The 17,160-nt window shown below is 43.2% G+C and overlaps 1 protein-coding gene and 1 long non-coding RNA gene across 3 annotated transcripts in view; one reads left to right on the top strand and one right to left on the bottom strand.

Annotated features, from left to right (window-relative positions):
• LOC125698371 (protein FAM169B-like) overlaps positions 1-17,160 on the bottom strand; it is a 262,140-nt gene that overhangs the window by 7,344 nt on the left and 237,636 nt on the right. Inside the window, exon 19 of the mRNA XM_048956594.1 lies at positions 1,415-1,530. The gene's annotated coding sequence lies outside the window, so the exon portion shown is untranslated. The remainder of the gene's footprint in view (positions 1-1,414; positions 1,531-17,160) is intronic.
• LOC125698374 (uncharacterized) overlaps positions 1-17,160 on the top strand; it is a 99,591-nt gene that overhangs the window by 64,492 nt on the left and 17,939 nt on the right. For both annotated transcript variants that reach the window (XR_007379168.1, XR_007379167.1), the window contains exons 2-3: positions 9,456-9,590; positions 9,759-9,952. This is a non-coding gene — a long non-coding RNA (uncharacterized LOC125698374). The remainder of the gene's footprint in view (positions 1-9,455; positions 9,591-9,758; positions 9,953-17,160) is intronic.

Here is a 17,160-nt window from a genome sequence, read left to right as displayed (position 1 = left end):
ATTAATATAATGAAACTTATCCTCCAGCAAAAACAGAACCAAAGGTTGACACAAGAGTGGAGGGAGAGGCTGAAACCTGATCTGGTTAGGGATCTCTTAAAGATGATGGAAGTCTAATAAAATCCAGTCTGCTTCCTACCTCCGTTACAACTCCCACTCCCAGTCTGTCTTCACAAGCTGAAGTGGAATAATTCCTCCTTCCTCAGCCAAGCCAAACCCACCATTGGGCTCAAATATCAATATATCCTAACAGCATCTAACGGTCTTCGGCAGCTTGGCCTCTTTTGGTACCTTTCCCAATCTATGAAATTCTTTCTTTTGATTCCAATAGGTGCTAAAACATCTCTTGTTTCATAGTGGATTTTATATTTTCATTGTTTTTTGCTACTTTTTTTTTCCTCCCTGTTTCCAGAGTACTTCATAAAAGCTCAGTACTTGATATATCTTCATTGTGGAGACAAACACTAGTTGAGAAAAGAAAAATATGCACTTCTCCATTAGCAAATGGTTACAGAAAAGATGTACATTTTGCATCTTGTTGGATTCTTCACTGCCAGAATGGGAATCGCGAGTTGTAAAGTCAAAAAGTACCCTAACAACTAGAACAACAACAATCTGAGGTCTTCAAATATCTGAAGAGCCAGGTAGGAAAGCAGCTAACCAGAACTGGAAGGCTAAGCAGAACCAAGTGTCAGAGTTGATATAACTCATTACATTTACGTGGAAAATAAGGGATGAAAGTTTAGGTTTTTTTAAGAAATAAAAGAAACACCCAAGAATGAGTTTACAAAAGTGCAATATTTTCTCTCAAAGCCATAAGGTTAGCAGGTTGGTATCCAACATCTGTGACTGATTATGGGCATTTGAGATGGCAGGTGGCTTTAGGAAATGGAAACCTTACAGGGCTTTACAAATACTTTCTGTAGTTAGGCAAAGTTATTTGATTTATTCTCAGTGGTTTTCATTCTATAGCCTAGTTTAATATCTATCAACTCGTCTTAATCCATGTTAATATTTTCTTATAGACACAGCGTTGTGTAAATTCTCCAATCAGATTCCTAGAAGTTGCCCTGGAGAGTAATAGAGTTACTGGGTTTACACTACCGAGGGCTGTGTTAAGGTGAAGAACATAAATCATGGCATTTAAAAATGCCAGTCAAATCTTTCAGACAGTAATGAGATCAAGAACCAGATCTGATCATATTTGCTCCTGACAATTTTAAGAAGACCTATAATTCCGTGTACTTCCACTATGTGTGGTCACATTGAAATTGCATGTCTGCATTAAGCAGCCAAAGCCAGAAAAAGCCCTCCAAAACTACTAGGCAGGCTTGAATCACACAGCTTGGGTGATCTACACCAGAGTTTAACAGTGTCACACACTCAAAGAATGAGCAGGGAAAGCTAAACGTACCACGTGGCAGTTCCTTGTCCTGGACAGCAGGCCAGCAGCTGCACAGAGGCTACGTGAGATGCAGGGCCACCAAATGTAGCTCTTCTTCTGGCTTGGACAGGAACCACAACTTAACTCTGGGAAGAGACAACCAAAACAGGGTAATAAACCCCACAGGAAATGGCTGGAATTGCTTGACAGATCAAGCCAATGTACAACAACTGGCTCCTCCAGAAATAATAACAATAGTAAAACAATTTGCAGCTGACAGCAGCATGGCTAATGGATGATCCAGGGCAGGCAGGAGTTAAAAGTTTCAATTACCTTTCCTAGATAGCATTCCTGGGGAATAACTCAAGGAGCAAATACCATAGAAACCCCAACATAGGTTAGTTATTACTACAATGAAAAAAATCAGCATTCAGCCAAACCTCACCATTATCTGGTATTGTAAAACTAGTCCCACAGTGCTATCTGAGAAGTTCTAACCTCAGCACTTGCCCAGATCCATTTCCAGCTATCTGTGTGTGTGTCTGTGTATATTCTTCCACAGATTTATTTTAAATCTCCTTTCCTGAAGCTGTACAGCATTCTGATTTATAGGATTTTCCTAAGCTTCGCATAGCCTTTTCTTTTTTACACAAAATATGTTTTACTACTTTGTATTTTTTCCCAAAGAAATGGATTTTATTGGACAGGGCTTCACACATAGCTGCATAACGTTTGTCTTATGGATTTTGTATTAAACCACTTTAACACTTTTGTAGACCTGAACTCTGCAAATACTGTGAGTGAAATGCCCTGAGCTTCATCTTGCATCTTTGAACTGAGCACAGTGAACTTTGCCTAGTTACTCAGCTGGCACACGAGCAGTCCATTTGCAATTCATAGAGAGAAAGAGAGAGGGCCTGATCCTGCACTTAGCAAAGCCAGAGGAAACCCTGCTGCTGAGAGCAGCAAGACCAGCAGCAAAATCATAATGAGTACTTAAGATGGTATTTCACAATAACTGTAATGTGACAATCGTGATGAAGTGGTTTTTTTCCAGAGGCAGTGTCAGAATTAATAGGATCTTTCCAACTCACTCTCCTTGAAATGGTTTGCAAGAGCTAAAATAAATAAGTCTCTAGGATACTTCTCCATTGTTAGGATTTATACTCATTTCATAAATAGCTGTTAGATTTTGAAGTTCTTTTCCCCCCCCATCATTGTCATCTTCCCTTCTTTATTGCAGCACGAGTAATCTAATTTTTCTGCATAGCATGTTGCAGTTTGATAGACAGATCTCTGAGGGATGCTGTATGTGTCAGCATCAGTGCAAATGACTTCTGAGGTTGGCTCACACCCCCACACGAGTGTGGAATCCAAATCACCCCAGAGTTACACATCCGCCCGCCCCACACCTCACTGCTGGCTAATGTATTCGCTTGCCTCTGGCAAGAGGAAAAAAAAAAGTGAGATCCTCCATTGCATACTGATGTCATGGGGAAGAAGCCATAATTGGGGCTGGTCACATGCTAATGGGACAGTAAGCTGCTTTTTGCTGTCTGTGTAGATAAGCTTCAGCTCTCTTGATCTGCACCTGTAGAGATCACGTACTTGGAGAACACACCAAGTTTGGAGACTTGCAATTCAGACATTTCACCAAAAAACAAACAAACAAAAAATACTGATAGGCTGGAGGCTCCTGGGTTTTTCTTTTTCACAGAACCTGATCTCAGTGGCAGGAGACTTTGACTATCACTGCTTTGGTTTATCAGTAATAATTAATGGCACATGCAATTGCATTCCCCACATTAATCAAGGGCACAGCTTTCAAATCTACAGTTCTAGCAGGAAAGCACTCACAAATCAGCTGCCCTTTCTTTTTCCTTTTAACAAGCAGATGCAGACCAGGAAAGAGGGATTTTCTGCTTTGGCTGCATCTAAACCTTTATTGCTCAGCTTGAAAGTTGAGAGAATGAAGTTCCCATGTTTCATGCCTCATTCCCTCCTCCCAGCAATACACTTAAATAATTTGGGCACCAATACTTCCAGTCCTCATGTGAAGGATAGGGATACTTCCAGTGACTCATCTGTTTTTAGTTAGGCCCTAAGCACACTCCTGCCCTTTCTTCCTGCTTGTAATAGCTGTAGAAGTTATTAGGTCTGCTGGGTCGAACTGGGGGCTCAGGATGGTCTGCCACTGGGTTGTGTGGACTTGAATCATTGCTCTGTGACTTCTTTTCCCTATCTGCAAACAGGACTTCTAGTGAAGACAAGAAGGGAATGTGGAGCATCTGTGATGAATGCTGTTACCTGATAACATAAGAATAGGTGGCAGTGATACTAGAGCTAAATCTGCAGATATAAGACTGCAATTTGTGATTCAATTGTCATCCCATTTCCAGGTAGGGAGACTGAGTTGGTTTTGATACAAAGCCACTGCATTCAGTTGTCTTAACCTTCAGCCTGCATAACTGCAAGGAAGAACACAAGAATTTTTTGCCTGATATCTTAACATGGCATGATATGCTTCATTAGTGGCACGTAAATAAACTGCCTTATTTGAAGCATTCTGTTCCTGACATGCAATGCATTTCTCATTCAACAAGTTTAATTTTGCAGATTATGGGCATTTTTTACATGACAGGAAAGATTTGAAGATATGTATTATCAGACAAAAACCAACAACAGCAACTCCTAAGAGAAACCATCGTTCTTCCTCTGCTGAAGTCAGAGCCCAAGGCCCAGTCCCAGCCCTGGGGTTAGCCATATATGACACTAGGCATAGCTTCACTAGCAAGCTCTTAATAGCCTCTGTGTTTCCTGGCAGATCTCAGGTAATAATGTTGGTGGATATCAATCAAATCTTAAGTACATAAGACTCAATTATGATGTTGCAGAATACAGAGGCTGCTCAAATCCAGTCCAGACTATGAACTCAATCTGCTGTTTACTTAAAGTATATAGAAAACGCTTGACCTCTTCTCAGTGGCATCCATGTGGAAACACTCAGTGATAAAGACCTTCCTTGGTTTTCATAGGAATCATGTTTCAACATTTTTATCTTCTCTAATTAAGGTCAGTGGTCATGTACTCCCAGCTTTACGCTCACCCTTCTCCTTCACCAAAATAGCAGGCACTTATCCAGCTGCAGTTACCCTGTGCGAAATGCATGTGGACCAGTTTGTGCCTCTATAATTCCAGGGGCAGAAGGAAGTCGTGAAAATTTGGGTCTTTGCTGAAAGAAATCCTGTTTGTGGGCTTCCATGCTCACACACCATGATGAGGACCAATATCTAATAGAAGAGACACGGGGGGATAGGATTGCTTGCAAATCTAATTCCACTACTAGAATCTCCCCTTACCCACAGCTCATATTCCCACCCAGTAGGAAAGGTGTGAGAGATTTCTGAAGGAGAATGGCAGAGAGCGAATTTCATCTCCCTTTGCAACAATGTAAGTGCTAATTGCAGGCAGGAAGCAAGGGGCTAACTAGTAGACATCTAGGAAAACACTTGGGGAATATGGCAGAGAGATTCATTATTTTCATTGTCAAAGAAACCCAGGAACATTTCACATGCCAGATTCCCCAAAGCTTCAACTTTGCTATGCTTTAACTCAAGCCCTAGCTGCATCCTCATGGAAACACACATCACACTCAACGGGACACAGTCAAGGAATGCTAATTCCATAGCCAAAGCTGTTGCTGCAGGATGACAGAGGACACCTGTAAATCTATAACACTACGGAAAACACAACAATAATAGCAGTATCGCAAAACCTTTGGCTGCAGCAATAGAGGACAGGCCCAAAAACAGCAGCCGTAGATGCAGAAATAAATGAAATGCTTACCTTCAGAAGGCCTCACATAGGCAGGGGTCTTCAGTGAGCTACCTGTGTCTCTCCTGCCAACCTTTAAAGAGGTCTGGGAAGAGGTGGATCCTGGATCCACCCCTTCTGGTCACTCAGCTGCATCACATCGCATTGCATTGCATGCACCTGAGCTCCCTGGGTTGGCCCTGCCTTCCCACCAGGTGCTCAATCACTGCTTCTGGCCACGAGTTAGCATTTCTGCTACACCACCTCAGCCCACCACCATGGCTTAACAAACACGTCCCCCCTGAACACAGGGCATGTGGGGGCTGTGCTTATACTTAAAAAGCCCTGGTAACTTCCTGATCACCAATTATATCATTTCTACAAGAAATATGAACTTTTATTATGAATAATGAATACATTTCTTTTATTATTATTATTATTCATTGTATCACAGCTGTGAGTGGTTAACAATGAAAGAGAAAGATTCATGAAATGAAACTCCGTAAAACAAAATTGAGCCAGGCATCTTCAGACCTCGGTATTTATTTAGGCTTGTAGCCGATGCATTGCACTCTTTCCCTTTGGACTGGCCTGTTCTCATTTCCCACTCACAGCAGAATATCATTTTTAGAAAAGAGCTAATGCTCTTAAAAAGAAAAAAGAAAGAAAGAAAGAAAGAAAGAAAGACCAGAACAAAACTAACAGAGTTGTGCCCTGTGTGAGATTGTCTTGACCCTGCTCAAAGGCAGCTGTGCAAGCCAGATCCTCATCTCCTCCCTCAGCACATGCTTCAGCCTAACTCCTGTGTCGTGACTGTATGTACAGGGTTAGGCCACTTGTTTTCTTTAGAGAATAACAGCCCCAAAACATGATTTATTTTTCCCACTATGCTGGGTTTATAAGTAGCTGGAAATGGCTCTTTGCTCCTACAGCGGGAGTGGGGCACATGGAATAAGACTTCTAGAAATCTCCAAACCATCTCGCAGCCAGCAGAAGGCAGAGGGATGCTGAACAGTTTCTGGGTCTCATTTTTCTTGCACTGCTTGTACTTGTGTTCACTTTGTCTGTCATTCTCCATAATCCCACTGTAACCACAGCTGTCCCATGTTCTGAAGAGGCATCTTGCTTTTCTGGCTGCTGTTGGACAGGCCCACCAATATTTTCTGTGGAAATATGTCTGGCTCACTACTTTTCATCAGTAGAAAGCTTGTGATGGAGACTGTGAGAATTTTGAGGCACTACAGTAGTTACAACTTATTTGTCTTCTCTGATTTATATGGGAGATCTGGGGAGTTACTGGAATACACAAGCCGTTGGCCTTCCAAAGACAAAGCAGAAGAATTTAGGAGCATCTTCCTCCACAGCTCAGTATAAAGGGATTTTGATCAGCTGAGCCTATTGCCAGAATCACTGTCAGTATCCAGCAAAAAACTTGTGAAAGTTTCCTGCCTTCTTAGATCTCCAGAAGGATTTGTGTTATCACTTAAATGTGGAGTAGCACAACAAAATTCAAGGATGTTGAGCATGAATGAGCTCAGTCACTCATGCCACAAAGAAGGTGTGCTTTATTAAATATTGAGCCCCTTACATATTCACACCAGCCTCTGAATCACAATCCTTTTCCTTTCAACCACAGAATATTCCCCCATCTACAAAGATTTTGCAAGTAAAGCTGTTCTACCATTTTGTTTGCCCTGAACTGAGATGCACCTACTTTGGATGTGCAAACCAGCAACTCCTGAAAATCACTGCCTGCAGAGCGTGCTGAAGAAGGGAAGATGGTGTCCTAGAGATGAACAGCAGGGTCACTTTTTAGTAGCAGACAAGCTAATCACTCAGTACCTGCTTTGTTTTTTTCCATACTGGGGCTGGGTTTGACACATCTTCCATTTCGTTCTGTAACTGACCGGCCCTTATACTTTGTTTATTCCTCATTTAATTTCTGCAGCATCTTCCTGCATCCTTTTTTGGAAACCTCCATATTCCTGGCAAAATAGAGTCACCAGGGGCTGCTTAGATGTCCTCAGACCCCCTTGGAATTAATATTTTTTCGTGAGCATGCTGTGCATTTTCTTTAGTGCTGGTGTATATGTTATCTTGTTTGATGGCATTTAATTTTGTATCAGTTTGCACGTTCTCGTCCTGCGTTGTATCCAGTAAGATTTTCCCATGACACATTTTGCCTTCTGCTGTTCCCACATCTTCCGCTGAGACAGGATTTACTTTGTGGATTCAAGTTTTCAAAGAGGTGTGGGGGCTTTTTCCTATGTTTAGGCGTTCACTGTTAGGATTTTCTGTGCCATGACAACTTCATGTTGGTAGCAGGTTAGAGATGGGTATTTTTTCAGTTCAGTATTGGTGTAACTTGAAATGCTTTCTAACTTGAGTCTCTGCGTTGCTAGAATGAAAGTCTGCAGTTGGTACCCTGTCATCCACTCTGTTGTTGGTTGTTCCATGCTTTGAGTGTTTCTACAAGGCAAAATTGTAAATACTATCCCAAGATAGGTCATGTGTTTAGAGCACTGGGACCCCTTTTTGAAGAATATCATTGGACAAGTCACTGATCTCTCCATGCCTCAGTTCCCTGGATAAAATAATACAGACGGATAAAATAATACTAATGCTGGCCTGACTTCCTTTAGATATTGTGAGAATCGATGCACAAAGACATGGGTATCAAAGAGAGCTCTCGGGTATCAAAGTAATAAGGGTCACAGGAGTTAAATAAAAAATAAAACAGAAATTACTTAAGACTTTGTCAGCTACTGAGGATTACTGTTCATTTTAAAATCTCTGCCTGTTTACAAACTGGGATTGTTCCTAACATGTAATTTCAGCCTCCCAGCTGAAGTGAGGGTGTTAGCAAGTCTCGCAGTGCAGCACAGCACAGCATACCTTATCTCTATCGGTGAAAAATCAAAGGCACGTTTCCAGCTGTGCCCATGAGCACTATTTGGTCATTGAACAAAGCAACTGACACCTCATATCCAACCTCCTGAACGATCCCAGCCTGATTCAGGTGCACAAACAAGTGCAGAAATGAGCTCCATGCACAGAACTCGTTATTCAATCAAGCCTTTAATTGTAAATGTTTCAAGCAAGGAATTGCCCTGTTTTATGAAAGTGTGCTCAGCAATACTCCGCCATGGACATCTGTCATTCAGCAGGCGCCACCCAATAAAAGTACTTAAAATGTTCTGTTCCTCAATTAAAATATAAAACAGAGCTGTTTAGGAGCTTTTATGAGGTGATTTCTGTTTACCTGACAGATTTCCACACTGGAGGAGTACGGAGTGGGATTTCAGTTTCTGATCAGAAGCAACCATTCTACAGAATAGTAAAGCTCCAATTGTTCTGATTTATTCTTTTTAAACCTCAGGAACATTAAATCCATGGGGAACAAAGAAGTCTCCACTGCAAAGTTCAAAACTAGGAAGGGCTGTTGTTGGTTGCATGCCCTCCCCAAGCAGACAGATGACATCAGCCCTGTGGTTGCACTTTGCTGCTGTGCCTGGGCTGAAGAAATGCTGGAACCAGAACTAATCTTTGCAGCCTCAATCAGACACTGCTAGCCTCTTCCAAATTCAATCTGGCAAATCCTAGGAAAAAAAGCCTATTTTGCTGTGATCTGAAGCAGCCTGCTATGAGGAGGAACAAGACTATGGCTAGACAGAGAACTCCATTTTCCCCTGACGGAGCACTGCACAGATGTTGTCATGGTTCTCCTGTTCTCCTAACCTGCCTATGGATTTGAACAGAGACCTTTCATTTTTCCTCCTGCTACTCAAACAGAATTGTGCCATACACTTCTATTTCTCCTTGTGTGAGAGCCTCAGAAACTCATCTACCCTGGGATGACGGGTGCCTCTTGCCGTTGCTAGTCTGGCCACTGCAACCACTTCTATTTTTAATGACCCTCACTAGAGGTGACACTTCCACAGTACCACTGCTGCTGCACCAGTAAAGATAAGACTCTCTGTGCCATCTAGTAGAATATGTGCCCACGTGCACCCTCACCAGGATTTCCCTGTTACTCACCAACAGCTTTACTCAACTGTATCCCACCCCTCTGTGGTATGTTTCCTTGCTGAGCTGCATTTGGAATATCAGCCAGCTCATGCCAGAACCTGATGAGCAAGGAAATGTGCCAATCCATCTTCAGCCTGGAAACTACAAAAAAAGCTTTGCTTTGTATTATGCATGGTATCTGGAAAAGCAGTGGTTTGCTCCACAGTCTCCTATGTTTCATTCTATGCAGGGCCTGCGCACTTCATCATATCCAGTCAGCCTTGGGATGAAGGAGGATGACAGTGTCACGATGAGGACACTGTGTCCTTACAAGATGAAGCCTTCAACACTGAACCTTAAAACCAAGCCATCCAGCTCCTGCCAGGTAATAATTTTTGAGTTCTCCCCTTCCAATACTGTTACCTGTTGTGTTACTGCTCATCACACTGGGGTCACGCAGCTGGGCTCTAAGTGCAGGATAGCACTGATGGGGCTGTGCGGAGGGGGGTGAAGGTAGATTCATTTCCCAGTGCCATTCTGCTTCTTCCTACAGCTCCTTGTGGTTGCCTGTGGCTCCACGGAACTGCCACATCAGGTCATGAACCTCAAGGTGAACCAAACTGGGATTCCACACACATCACACCAGCCCTCCTTTGGGAAATGCAAACCTGTCCCAGGAGTTTCAGGCATCCTGATGTGTTCATCCTGTATTGCCTCACTGAAGAAGTAAAACTACCTGCTCCTGAGGTAAAAATAATACTAAATACTAAATAACAAAACTAAGGCTCAAGATGGTGATTCTCTGCTCAGCTGTCATTGTAATCTTCCATGAGAAATAAAACCTCCTTTTAAAATAGAGGAGAGGAAAAGCAAATATAAACTAAACCGATGAACAACTACCTCCTGGGTTTTGCACAGCAGGTACTGGGAGGAGGCTCTCTTCCTCGAACAACACTGCTCCGAAAATGTTAGGAAATCTTGTTAGCCTCCAACTCAATCTGTTGCTTTTTCTTCCTCTCCAGCAACAGCATGAGTTAAGGATGAGACATTAGTCCTTACTTTGATGCCCCCACTGTCAGTTCAAGTCAGATTCGTCCTGTTACTTATGTGTACCCTTTTGTGAGCATATTGATTACACAAGTGAGTTCTTGAGTACTTGGGCACTCAATCAGCCACACAATGGAGAAAAGCATCCCAGTTAACGCAGAATTACATGTGCTAAAACAGGGGACAAGAATAAATACTGACGCACAATTCAAAGCCACAAATTAAGAGCTGTGTATTTTACTGCAAGGCAGCACTTCATGCTATTAAAAATAAAGCCTGCATTTTAATTTCCAAGCCATGGCAGAATTGCCATCTTTAGGCCACTTTCGAACGCACCAGAGTATTTCACAAAAATCCAAAATCCAGTGCAAACCCCTCCCTCCCCTGTTCATTTTTACCTTTTGCATTATGAATGCTGCGAGTAAGGACTGCCTGTTTCACAGGGGGCTTGGTATCACAGAAAGCTGGTTGTTGATCTCTGGATGCCTGCAGGCCAGCAATCTGTGCTACAAGTTACCCCTCTTAAAAAAAATAAAAAAAGACAAGTGGATAAAACTGGTACAAGCATCTGTAACAAGCTAATTGGACCCTTGTGGGCAACATAGCAGATACAAAATTAAAACAAACAAAACATGTCATTGTACAACTGTACTTTCAGGACCATTATCACGAAGGGATCCGTCTGGATTTTTATTTTTGGCTTGTTTTGTTTAAAAGGACCTAATTATGGCCAGAGCTGGAGTATCACGAGTCTGTTTTCATCTATAAAGAAAGGATATTTTGCCTCTGAACCTGAGAAATTGTTAGAAGTTGGTAATTAGTATGACTTGTTAATAGAGTTTGGCTGTGATTAAGCTGTGATTGAGTGTGAGTTTGGTTCTTGTCAATGCGAATGCCTGTAAGGTTGAGAGATGTTTAATGAGACACCTGTTGTCAGCAGCACCCAGTGGGCTTTGTCACGCCTGATTGGAATTTGTACTACAGAGCAGGAGTGACGCTACTCTGAAACGCAGCAGTACGTGGGCACCTGGTGGAACACGAGGGGGCTGAGGCCTGAAGGAGGGTCAGACCTGTGGGGTACAGTGCCTGGCTGCAAAGGGCAGCCCCTCAGTGAGAGCAGGCTCTGCAGTGCAGCTCTGCAGCCTGTGGAAAGTTGTTACTGAGTGCCTTGGGGACGGGCTGTGTCCAGCAGGCCGGGTGATGCTCGGCAAGCTGAACAGTTGCTCCAGCTCCAACCATGGTATTTAATATGATAAAGTGTCCTTGTCAAGAGCCATGCGATTATGTCTGACTTGGGGAGTGCAACAGGCAAAAACTGCTGACATCTTAATTTAGCCCCTGTGGGGCTTTAACATTTCTCTCTTCGGGAGAAGGCAAGAGAGGGGATGCAACCAGATATATTTAATGCCCCTCGATTTAATGCTCAGGGCTCTTTAAAATGTTAGGCTAATGGAGAGAGGCTCAGCTTAGCTGTGGTACATCCCTATCTCTAGGCACCATCCTCAAGCAAAAATGTCCCAGTGAACAAACTCAGGATCTCCTGGGATTAGGCCAGCAAGAAAGTTTCTTTCAAAGACTCTATTTTTCTGTTAGAAATCAGTGTAATTGTCCATGTCTCCATGTAGCTGCTCCCTACACCAAAATTCGGGCCTGATCATAACTTTGTATATTTGGACTGCGTACATACAATATTATTTCCCCAAAACATCTTCCAACATTTTCAAGTGGCTCTTATTTAAAACATACCTCATTTTTACATGAAAAAGGACAAAGAAGCTGGAAACAGTCAAGCCAGTCACTTTCACAGTCTTTCAGTATCTGAAGACTGCCTTGGCTGGGAACAGAGCAGAAACATTTCAGCTCAGAATGTCCCTGAGGAAGGAGCCAGTGGCTTTGTGATGAAGCTGAGCAACCACTGGATGGCATTGCTCTACACAAATGTACCTGTGAGCACATGCAGCTGAGTGTGAGCAGGCTGCTTCACCAAGGAGATTAATTCAGACCCGAGAGGCTCAGGCTGCTGTGACCCCACCAATCCTTTAAATAATAGTCGGGTCTTAGCTGTCTGGCTCCGAGTTCTGGACACACAGTTTGGTCAGAGCGAACAAAGCAGGCTCCCAAAGCACACTTAGTTCGAGGCTGAATATATTCTTCTTTCATTTTAGGTTAGGTCAAATATTTAGCCAGTTTTTTACACTCTTCCTGCTTATGAGAGGGGAAAATAATCATTTGTAGCTTGTGATCATATCGAAGTGATTCAGGGCAAGCACACCCAGCCAGCAAGTTCTGCTTTCACAGAGTCCTGGTCCTGCAGCCATTCTGGCCAGGCAGCTCCTGCTCCCAGGGCTCAGCACAGTGCAACTCAGCTAGGTTTGTTATTTGTGTGTAATGTCAAAAGCAGAACTAAATAAAAAAAAGAAAAAAACTGGGTGCCAGGCATGTATGGCTTTGATGTGGGTTCCATAATTTTGAGACTAGGTTATTATCCCAAGTGTGGTGCCTGTGCTTGCGACAGTGCCCTCTCAGCACACATAATACAGCTCTGCCTTCTGCCACAGCTCTTATTGATAAGGAGTCAGCTGGTGGCCAAATAACCTGATGTTCATATTTTCCCCTGGGGTCTGTGTTTCTTTCATTAACAGCACACACTACGTTGGCCTAGTTTTTTTAACGACTACATCTGGCCAAGCCTATCTGAAAATGTCATTGGCCCAGTTCAGGCCCAGGAGAAATCCGCTGATGGCTTTGGAGAAGCAGCAGGATGTTTGGAATTGCAGCCCCACAGAAGGTGGATCTGAAGGGGAATAATGCAGGATTTTTGAGAGTCAAGTTGAAATTAACTGACACCCATAGTCTGCACATCTGTCTTCAAATTAGGATATAACTTACTTACAATTGAGTCTTGTGTATTGACTGCTAGGTAAAGATTTCTGGGCACAGATTGCCTATTAGTATCGTCCCAGTTTTGACTGATCTAACAAATTTAATAATCATAGTCATTTGGGTAAATCCACTTAAACTGGAATTAAAATGTCATGGTCAGTTCAAGTCCTGCAACAGCTCCTACATGTTGGTTCTCAGGTCCGTATCCAGACCCTGCTGCACTCACGTGCCTTCTTAAGTACTGGAGAAGTAAGACCAGTGGATCACTTCATAAAATGTTACGTTTCTTTTATGACTCCATTTGTCTCCTTTTTCTGGACCTACTCCAAGTCCAAACAAACAAACAAAAAAACCTGTATCCATCTTCATCTGCTGAGCAGTTTGTTAATAAATGCTTCCCACTGTCACAAATGCTTAGGCTCTGTGGGAAATTTAGGTTCTATTAGCAGTGGGCAACTCAGAGCCAACTTCTGATGGCCACCACTCTGCTACAGAGACTCCAGGAGCAGGCCAGAACAACTGGTGTTGATTAACTGCTTACTGTCTCCTGTTAGGAACCACTGATTGAGATTTCTTGGGTCATCCACAGCCCCTACGAAGTAGCACAAACATTCAGTGGGCTCAGTGGTTTTAATCTCTTTCCACTGATACTGGAGGAAAATTTGTTCTGAACTTCAGCACAGAGCTGTTTGAACACAGGATAAAAGTGTACATCGTGTTTAGTGTTGGAGAGTAAAAGAATAAGAAATAAAAGGAGGGGTGTTCCTATAGACCTTCCATTGCACAACAGGTTGTGTCTGGGAAATATTGCCTTGCACCCAGCATTGGTGAGGGAGGATAGAAATCCTGACCAGGGCACCCACTGCTGTGCTGGCTGTTTTAAGACAGATTGTACAGGCAGTCAGCTCAGCATGCAAATTTGCCCTGGATTTTTCTAGAGTCACAGCAACTTCCCAGGCCTCCAGAAAGTCAAGGTGACCTTCGAAGGGGAAGTCCAGAGCATTGGTAGGTAGTGGGAATTGATAAAGAAAAAAAAAAAAGAAATGTTAGACTAATTCCAACCCATTACAGAACTCTTAAGAAAAATGAACTGTATCTGCTGAAGTGGCTCATTCTGTTCAGTGGCACAATGTAATGGGGGATCTGTCACTGTCAGTGCTGTTCTTGTCTCACTGAAAGCCACGGTGCCTTTCACAACCACTAAATAAAAATTCAAGCCAGCTGTCCCACCTGCCGGAGCAGTTTCTATTCTGGGCTCTGGTGTGCTGTAGGTATTGTGCTCATTGATTAGCTGTGGCTTATTGTCCCTTGACATTGTTAGGGAATATTCTCTAGGTTATAATCGCTAGGACTGATGCAGGCAGAACATTTCAAACCTTGCTGCTGCAGTTCAGGCTGCTATTGTGCATGGTGCCAGGCTGTGGCTATATCTGCAGGTCAGACTACGGTGGGAAGCATTTTGATAGGAAATGAGAAGGAAGCTTCAGAGAAGTTGCCTAAGTCGGAAAAGATGGGGGCCTCCCTGACTCTAGGTGTCAATAAGGTGTTAGGGCAAGATTGACACCCTTTAGCAATGACACAGCTGTTCCATTGAAGATGCTAACATGCAAGCAGGGGAGGGAAGAGCCTCTTGTGAATTAATGAACAGAGCCAGTGACTATTAGTAAAAGGGAAGTTTTTACCCCAAGAAGCTGAAAGTGCCTCTTCAAGCTGGTTATTTTAGTGGGAATAAGTTCAAAAACAAGCAGAGCATCATTTCAGTTCTGCAAAAGAAGCTAAAATATTTACCTCTCTTTTTAAGGTCAGACTGGCTTCTGGGGAGGAGAATAACAGTGATAGTGTAGATAATGAAGTCTCTGAAGTGCCTTGGCAGAGAACGTGCAGATTAACACGCAAATCCTTACCTAAAGAAGGCATGCAGCACTGAGTCTCCTTCCCTGAAAGCACTATAAGTTGTGATAGGAGTTAGTTCTAGAAGATACTGGATTTAACACTAGAAAGAAACTGGTATTTTGCCCACGATTGTCTTTCTAGGAAAGGAGTCAGAACAGTGAATTTCTCCCTCTGCTGCTTTTTACCGTAAGTAGAAAATAATAGTTTAGCTTTTCTGCTGACCAAACTGAGTTTGTCCAATGCATCAGGATTCTCCAGGACAGCATAATATCAAAGACTTCTGCTGGAAGCCTTAGCATATCAGGATGTTTAACAGAGTTACACTTGGGAATTAGATTATGCCAGCCAAGGGTGCAGTTTTACAGTCAGCTTAAGCTGACCTGAGGCCAGATTGCCAACAGCATTACTTCCCCATTCAACCTATGTATCAACATTTATTCAGCCATGCAATCCATTCCATGACTAGATTTGGTTGGGGCTTAACAAGATGGGAGTGTCAGTCTGAGAGATGGGGGATAAAATGGGATAAAATCACCCCTTCAAATGGCATCGTAGGCTTAAGCTAATCGAGAACAGTATTGCGAAGTTGTGCAGAAACAGCAATGCTAAATTGCACCATAAGAACTTTTTACTCAATTTGCACCAAAACCTCCAGAGCCTTGAATTCATGCTTGAGGAACCAAGAACTGCCTGTCTGACCCCTGTGGGAGTCAAGGAGCTGCTAGTCCTTTGCTGCTTCACTCCTCGCTCCTCATTTCATCTATTACAATCACCCCATTAGAAGAAAAGATTACTCTTAGCTGCCACAGCCCCAGAGGTGTCAGGTCTGTACTTCCCTGCAGGATGTGGGCCACATGCCCACCTCTGCCCAGACCTGCCCAGAGGAGCAGCCGTGCTGCCTTTCCTTTAAACCACTCCACAGCCATCCCACAGGAGCCTTTCTAGGAATGAAGTGAAGTCAGGCCCTGCCACGGTGTGCAGGGAAGCGACAGCAGCTACATCTGTTCACTCTACTCCACGCTCAGGATCTGTGACATTGCTATCAGTACAGCCTGAAACAGAACGGGTGCGAGCTCTGGGAACGAGTAGAGGGTCTGGATGGAAACAATAACAACCACAGGGATACCACCAGCCCTAGTGGGAGCAAAAATGTTGCTTTACCACTTCTGAGTGCAGCAGAGCATATGGACAGTCTGGGACTGTTGTCAGCAACCCAGAATGGGGTAGCTCTGTTCTGGCAAACACCATTTTTTGTCTTTATGACCAAAGAATAGTTGCATGTTGGAAGCTCTGTAGTTGCTAGGGGATGAGCCATTAATATGTTGGCGACTCAGAAGTCAGCCAAAGAAAATGCTGAGATAAAATTACATTTTACCACCTCTGTTTCACCCCAAGTGTGTCATCCAGTCTACTTGCTCTGCTTAGGTTATCTCCTGCACACTGTGCTGTGCTAACTTCTTTGTCCTTTTTGATTTTATTTGTCACCTTTCCCAACCAGGCCTCCGAAGAATAATATAAATGTGACAGCCTAGAAAGACTTCTTACATGATAAATTCCTGCTTACTGGCAGAGTAAGACTTCAGGTTGTTTTTCTCCTATAAAAAACTTTCCTCTAGTTGCTTGAAAAGTAAGAATGGCATAAAATGAGTGATGGTAATGATGAGAGCTGTGTTGCTAAATCAAAGTGTGGGAATGGGAATGCACCCTACAGAATCACTAGTAATCCTGTGATAGGCCTTAAGGGTGTTACCTACTCCCTAGCCCACAGTTCTCCCTGCCCATCTGTTGGGGTAACTCTGCATTATCTTATTACAGAACAGTGATGCTTTTTGCCTTCCCTTTAGTTTCTTCCTATTGGTGTCAATGGTGGCTTCTCCCCTTTTATGCCTGCAGCCTGCTTCACCACACTGCTCAGTGCAGCCTACAAGTCTTGCCTGCAGCAGTGGCAAGTGCAGCTCTGAAAAGGTTTAATCCAAAACAGAACAAAGTACTCTATTCCAAAATAAATACATCTGCAGATCTCCTGATTTGACAATAGCATTCACTAAACAATGGAGAGAATACAAGGTGAGCACTGCTTAGGCATCCTTTCCTCTCTCCAGCCCAGTACCCATCCATAAATACCATAAAGA

The sequence above is a fragment of the Lagopus muta genome, chromosome 10, assembly GCF_023343835.1.
Source record: "Lagopus muta isolate bLagMut1 chromosome 10, bLagMut1 primary, whole genome shotgun sequence".
Taxonomy (NCBI): domain Eukaryota; kingdom Metazoa; phylum Chordata; class Aves; order Galliformes; family Phasianidae; genus Lagopus; species Lagopus muta.
Note: the sequence above shows the minus strand (reverse complement) of the source record. Positions and strands in the feature narration are given on the sequence as shown.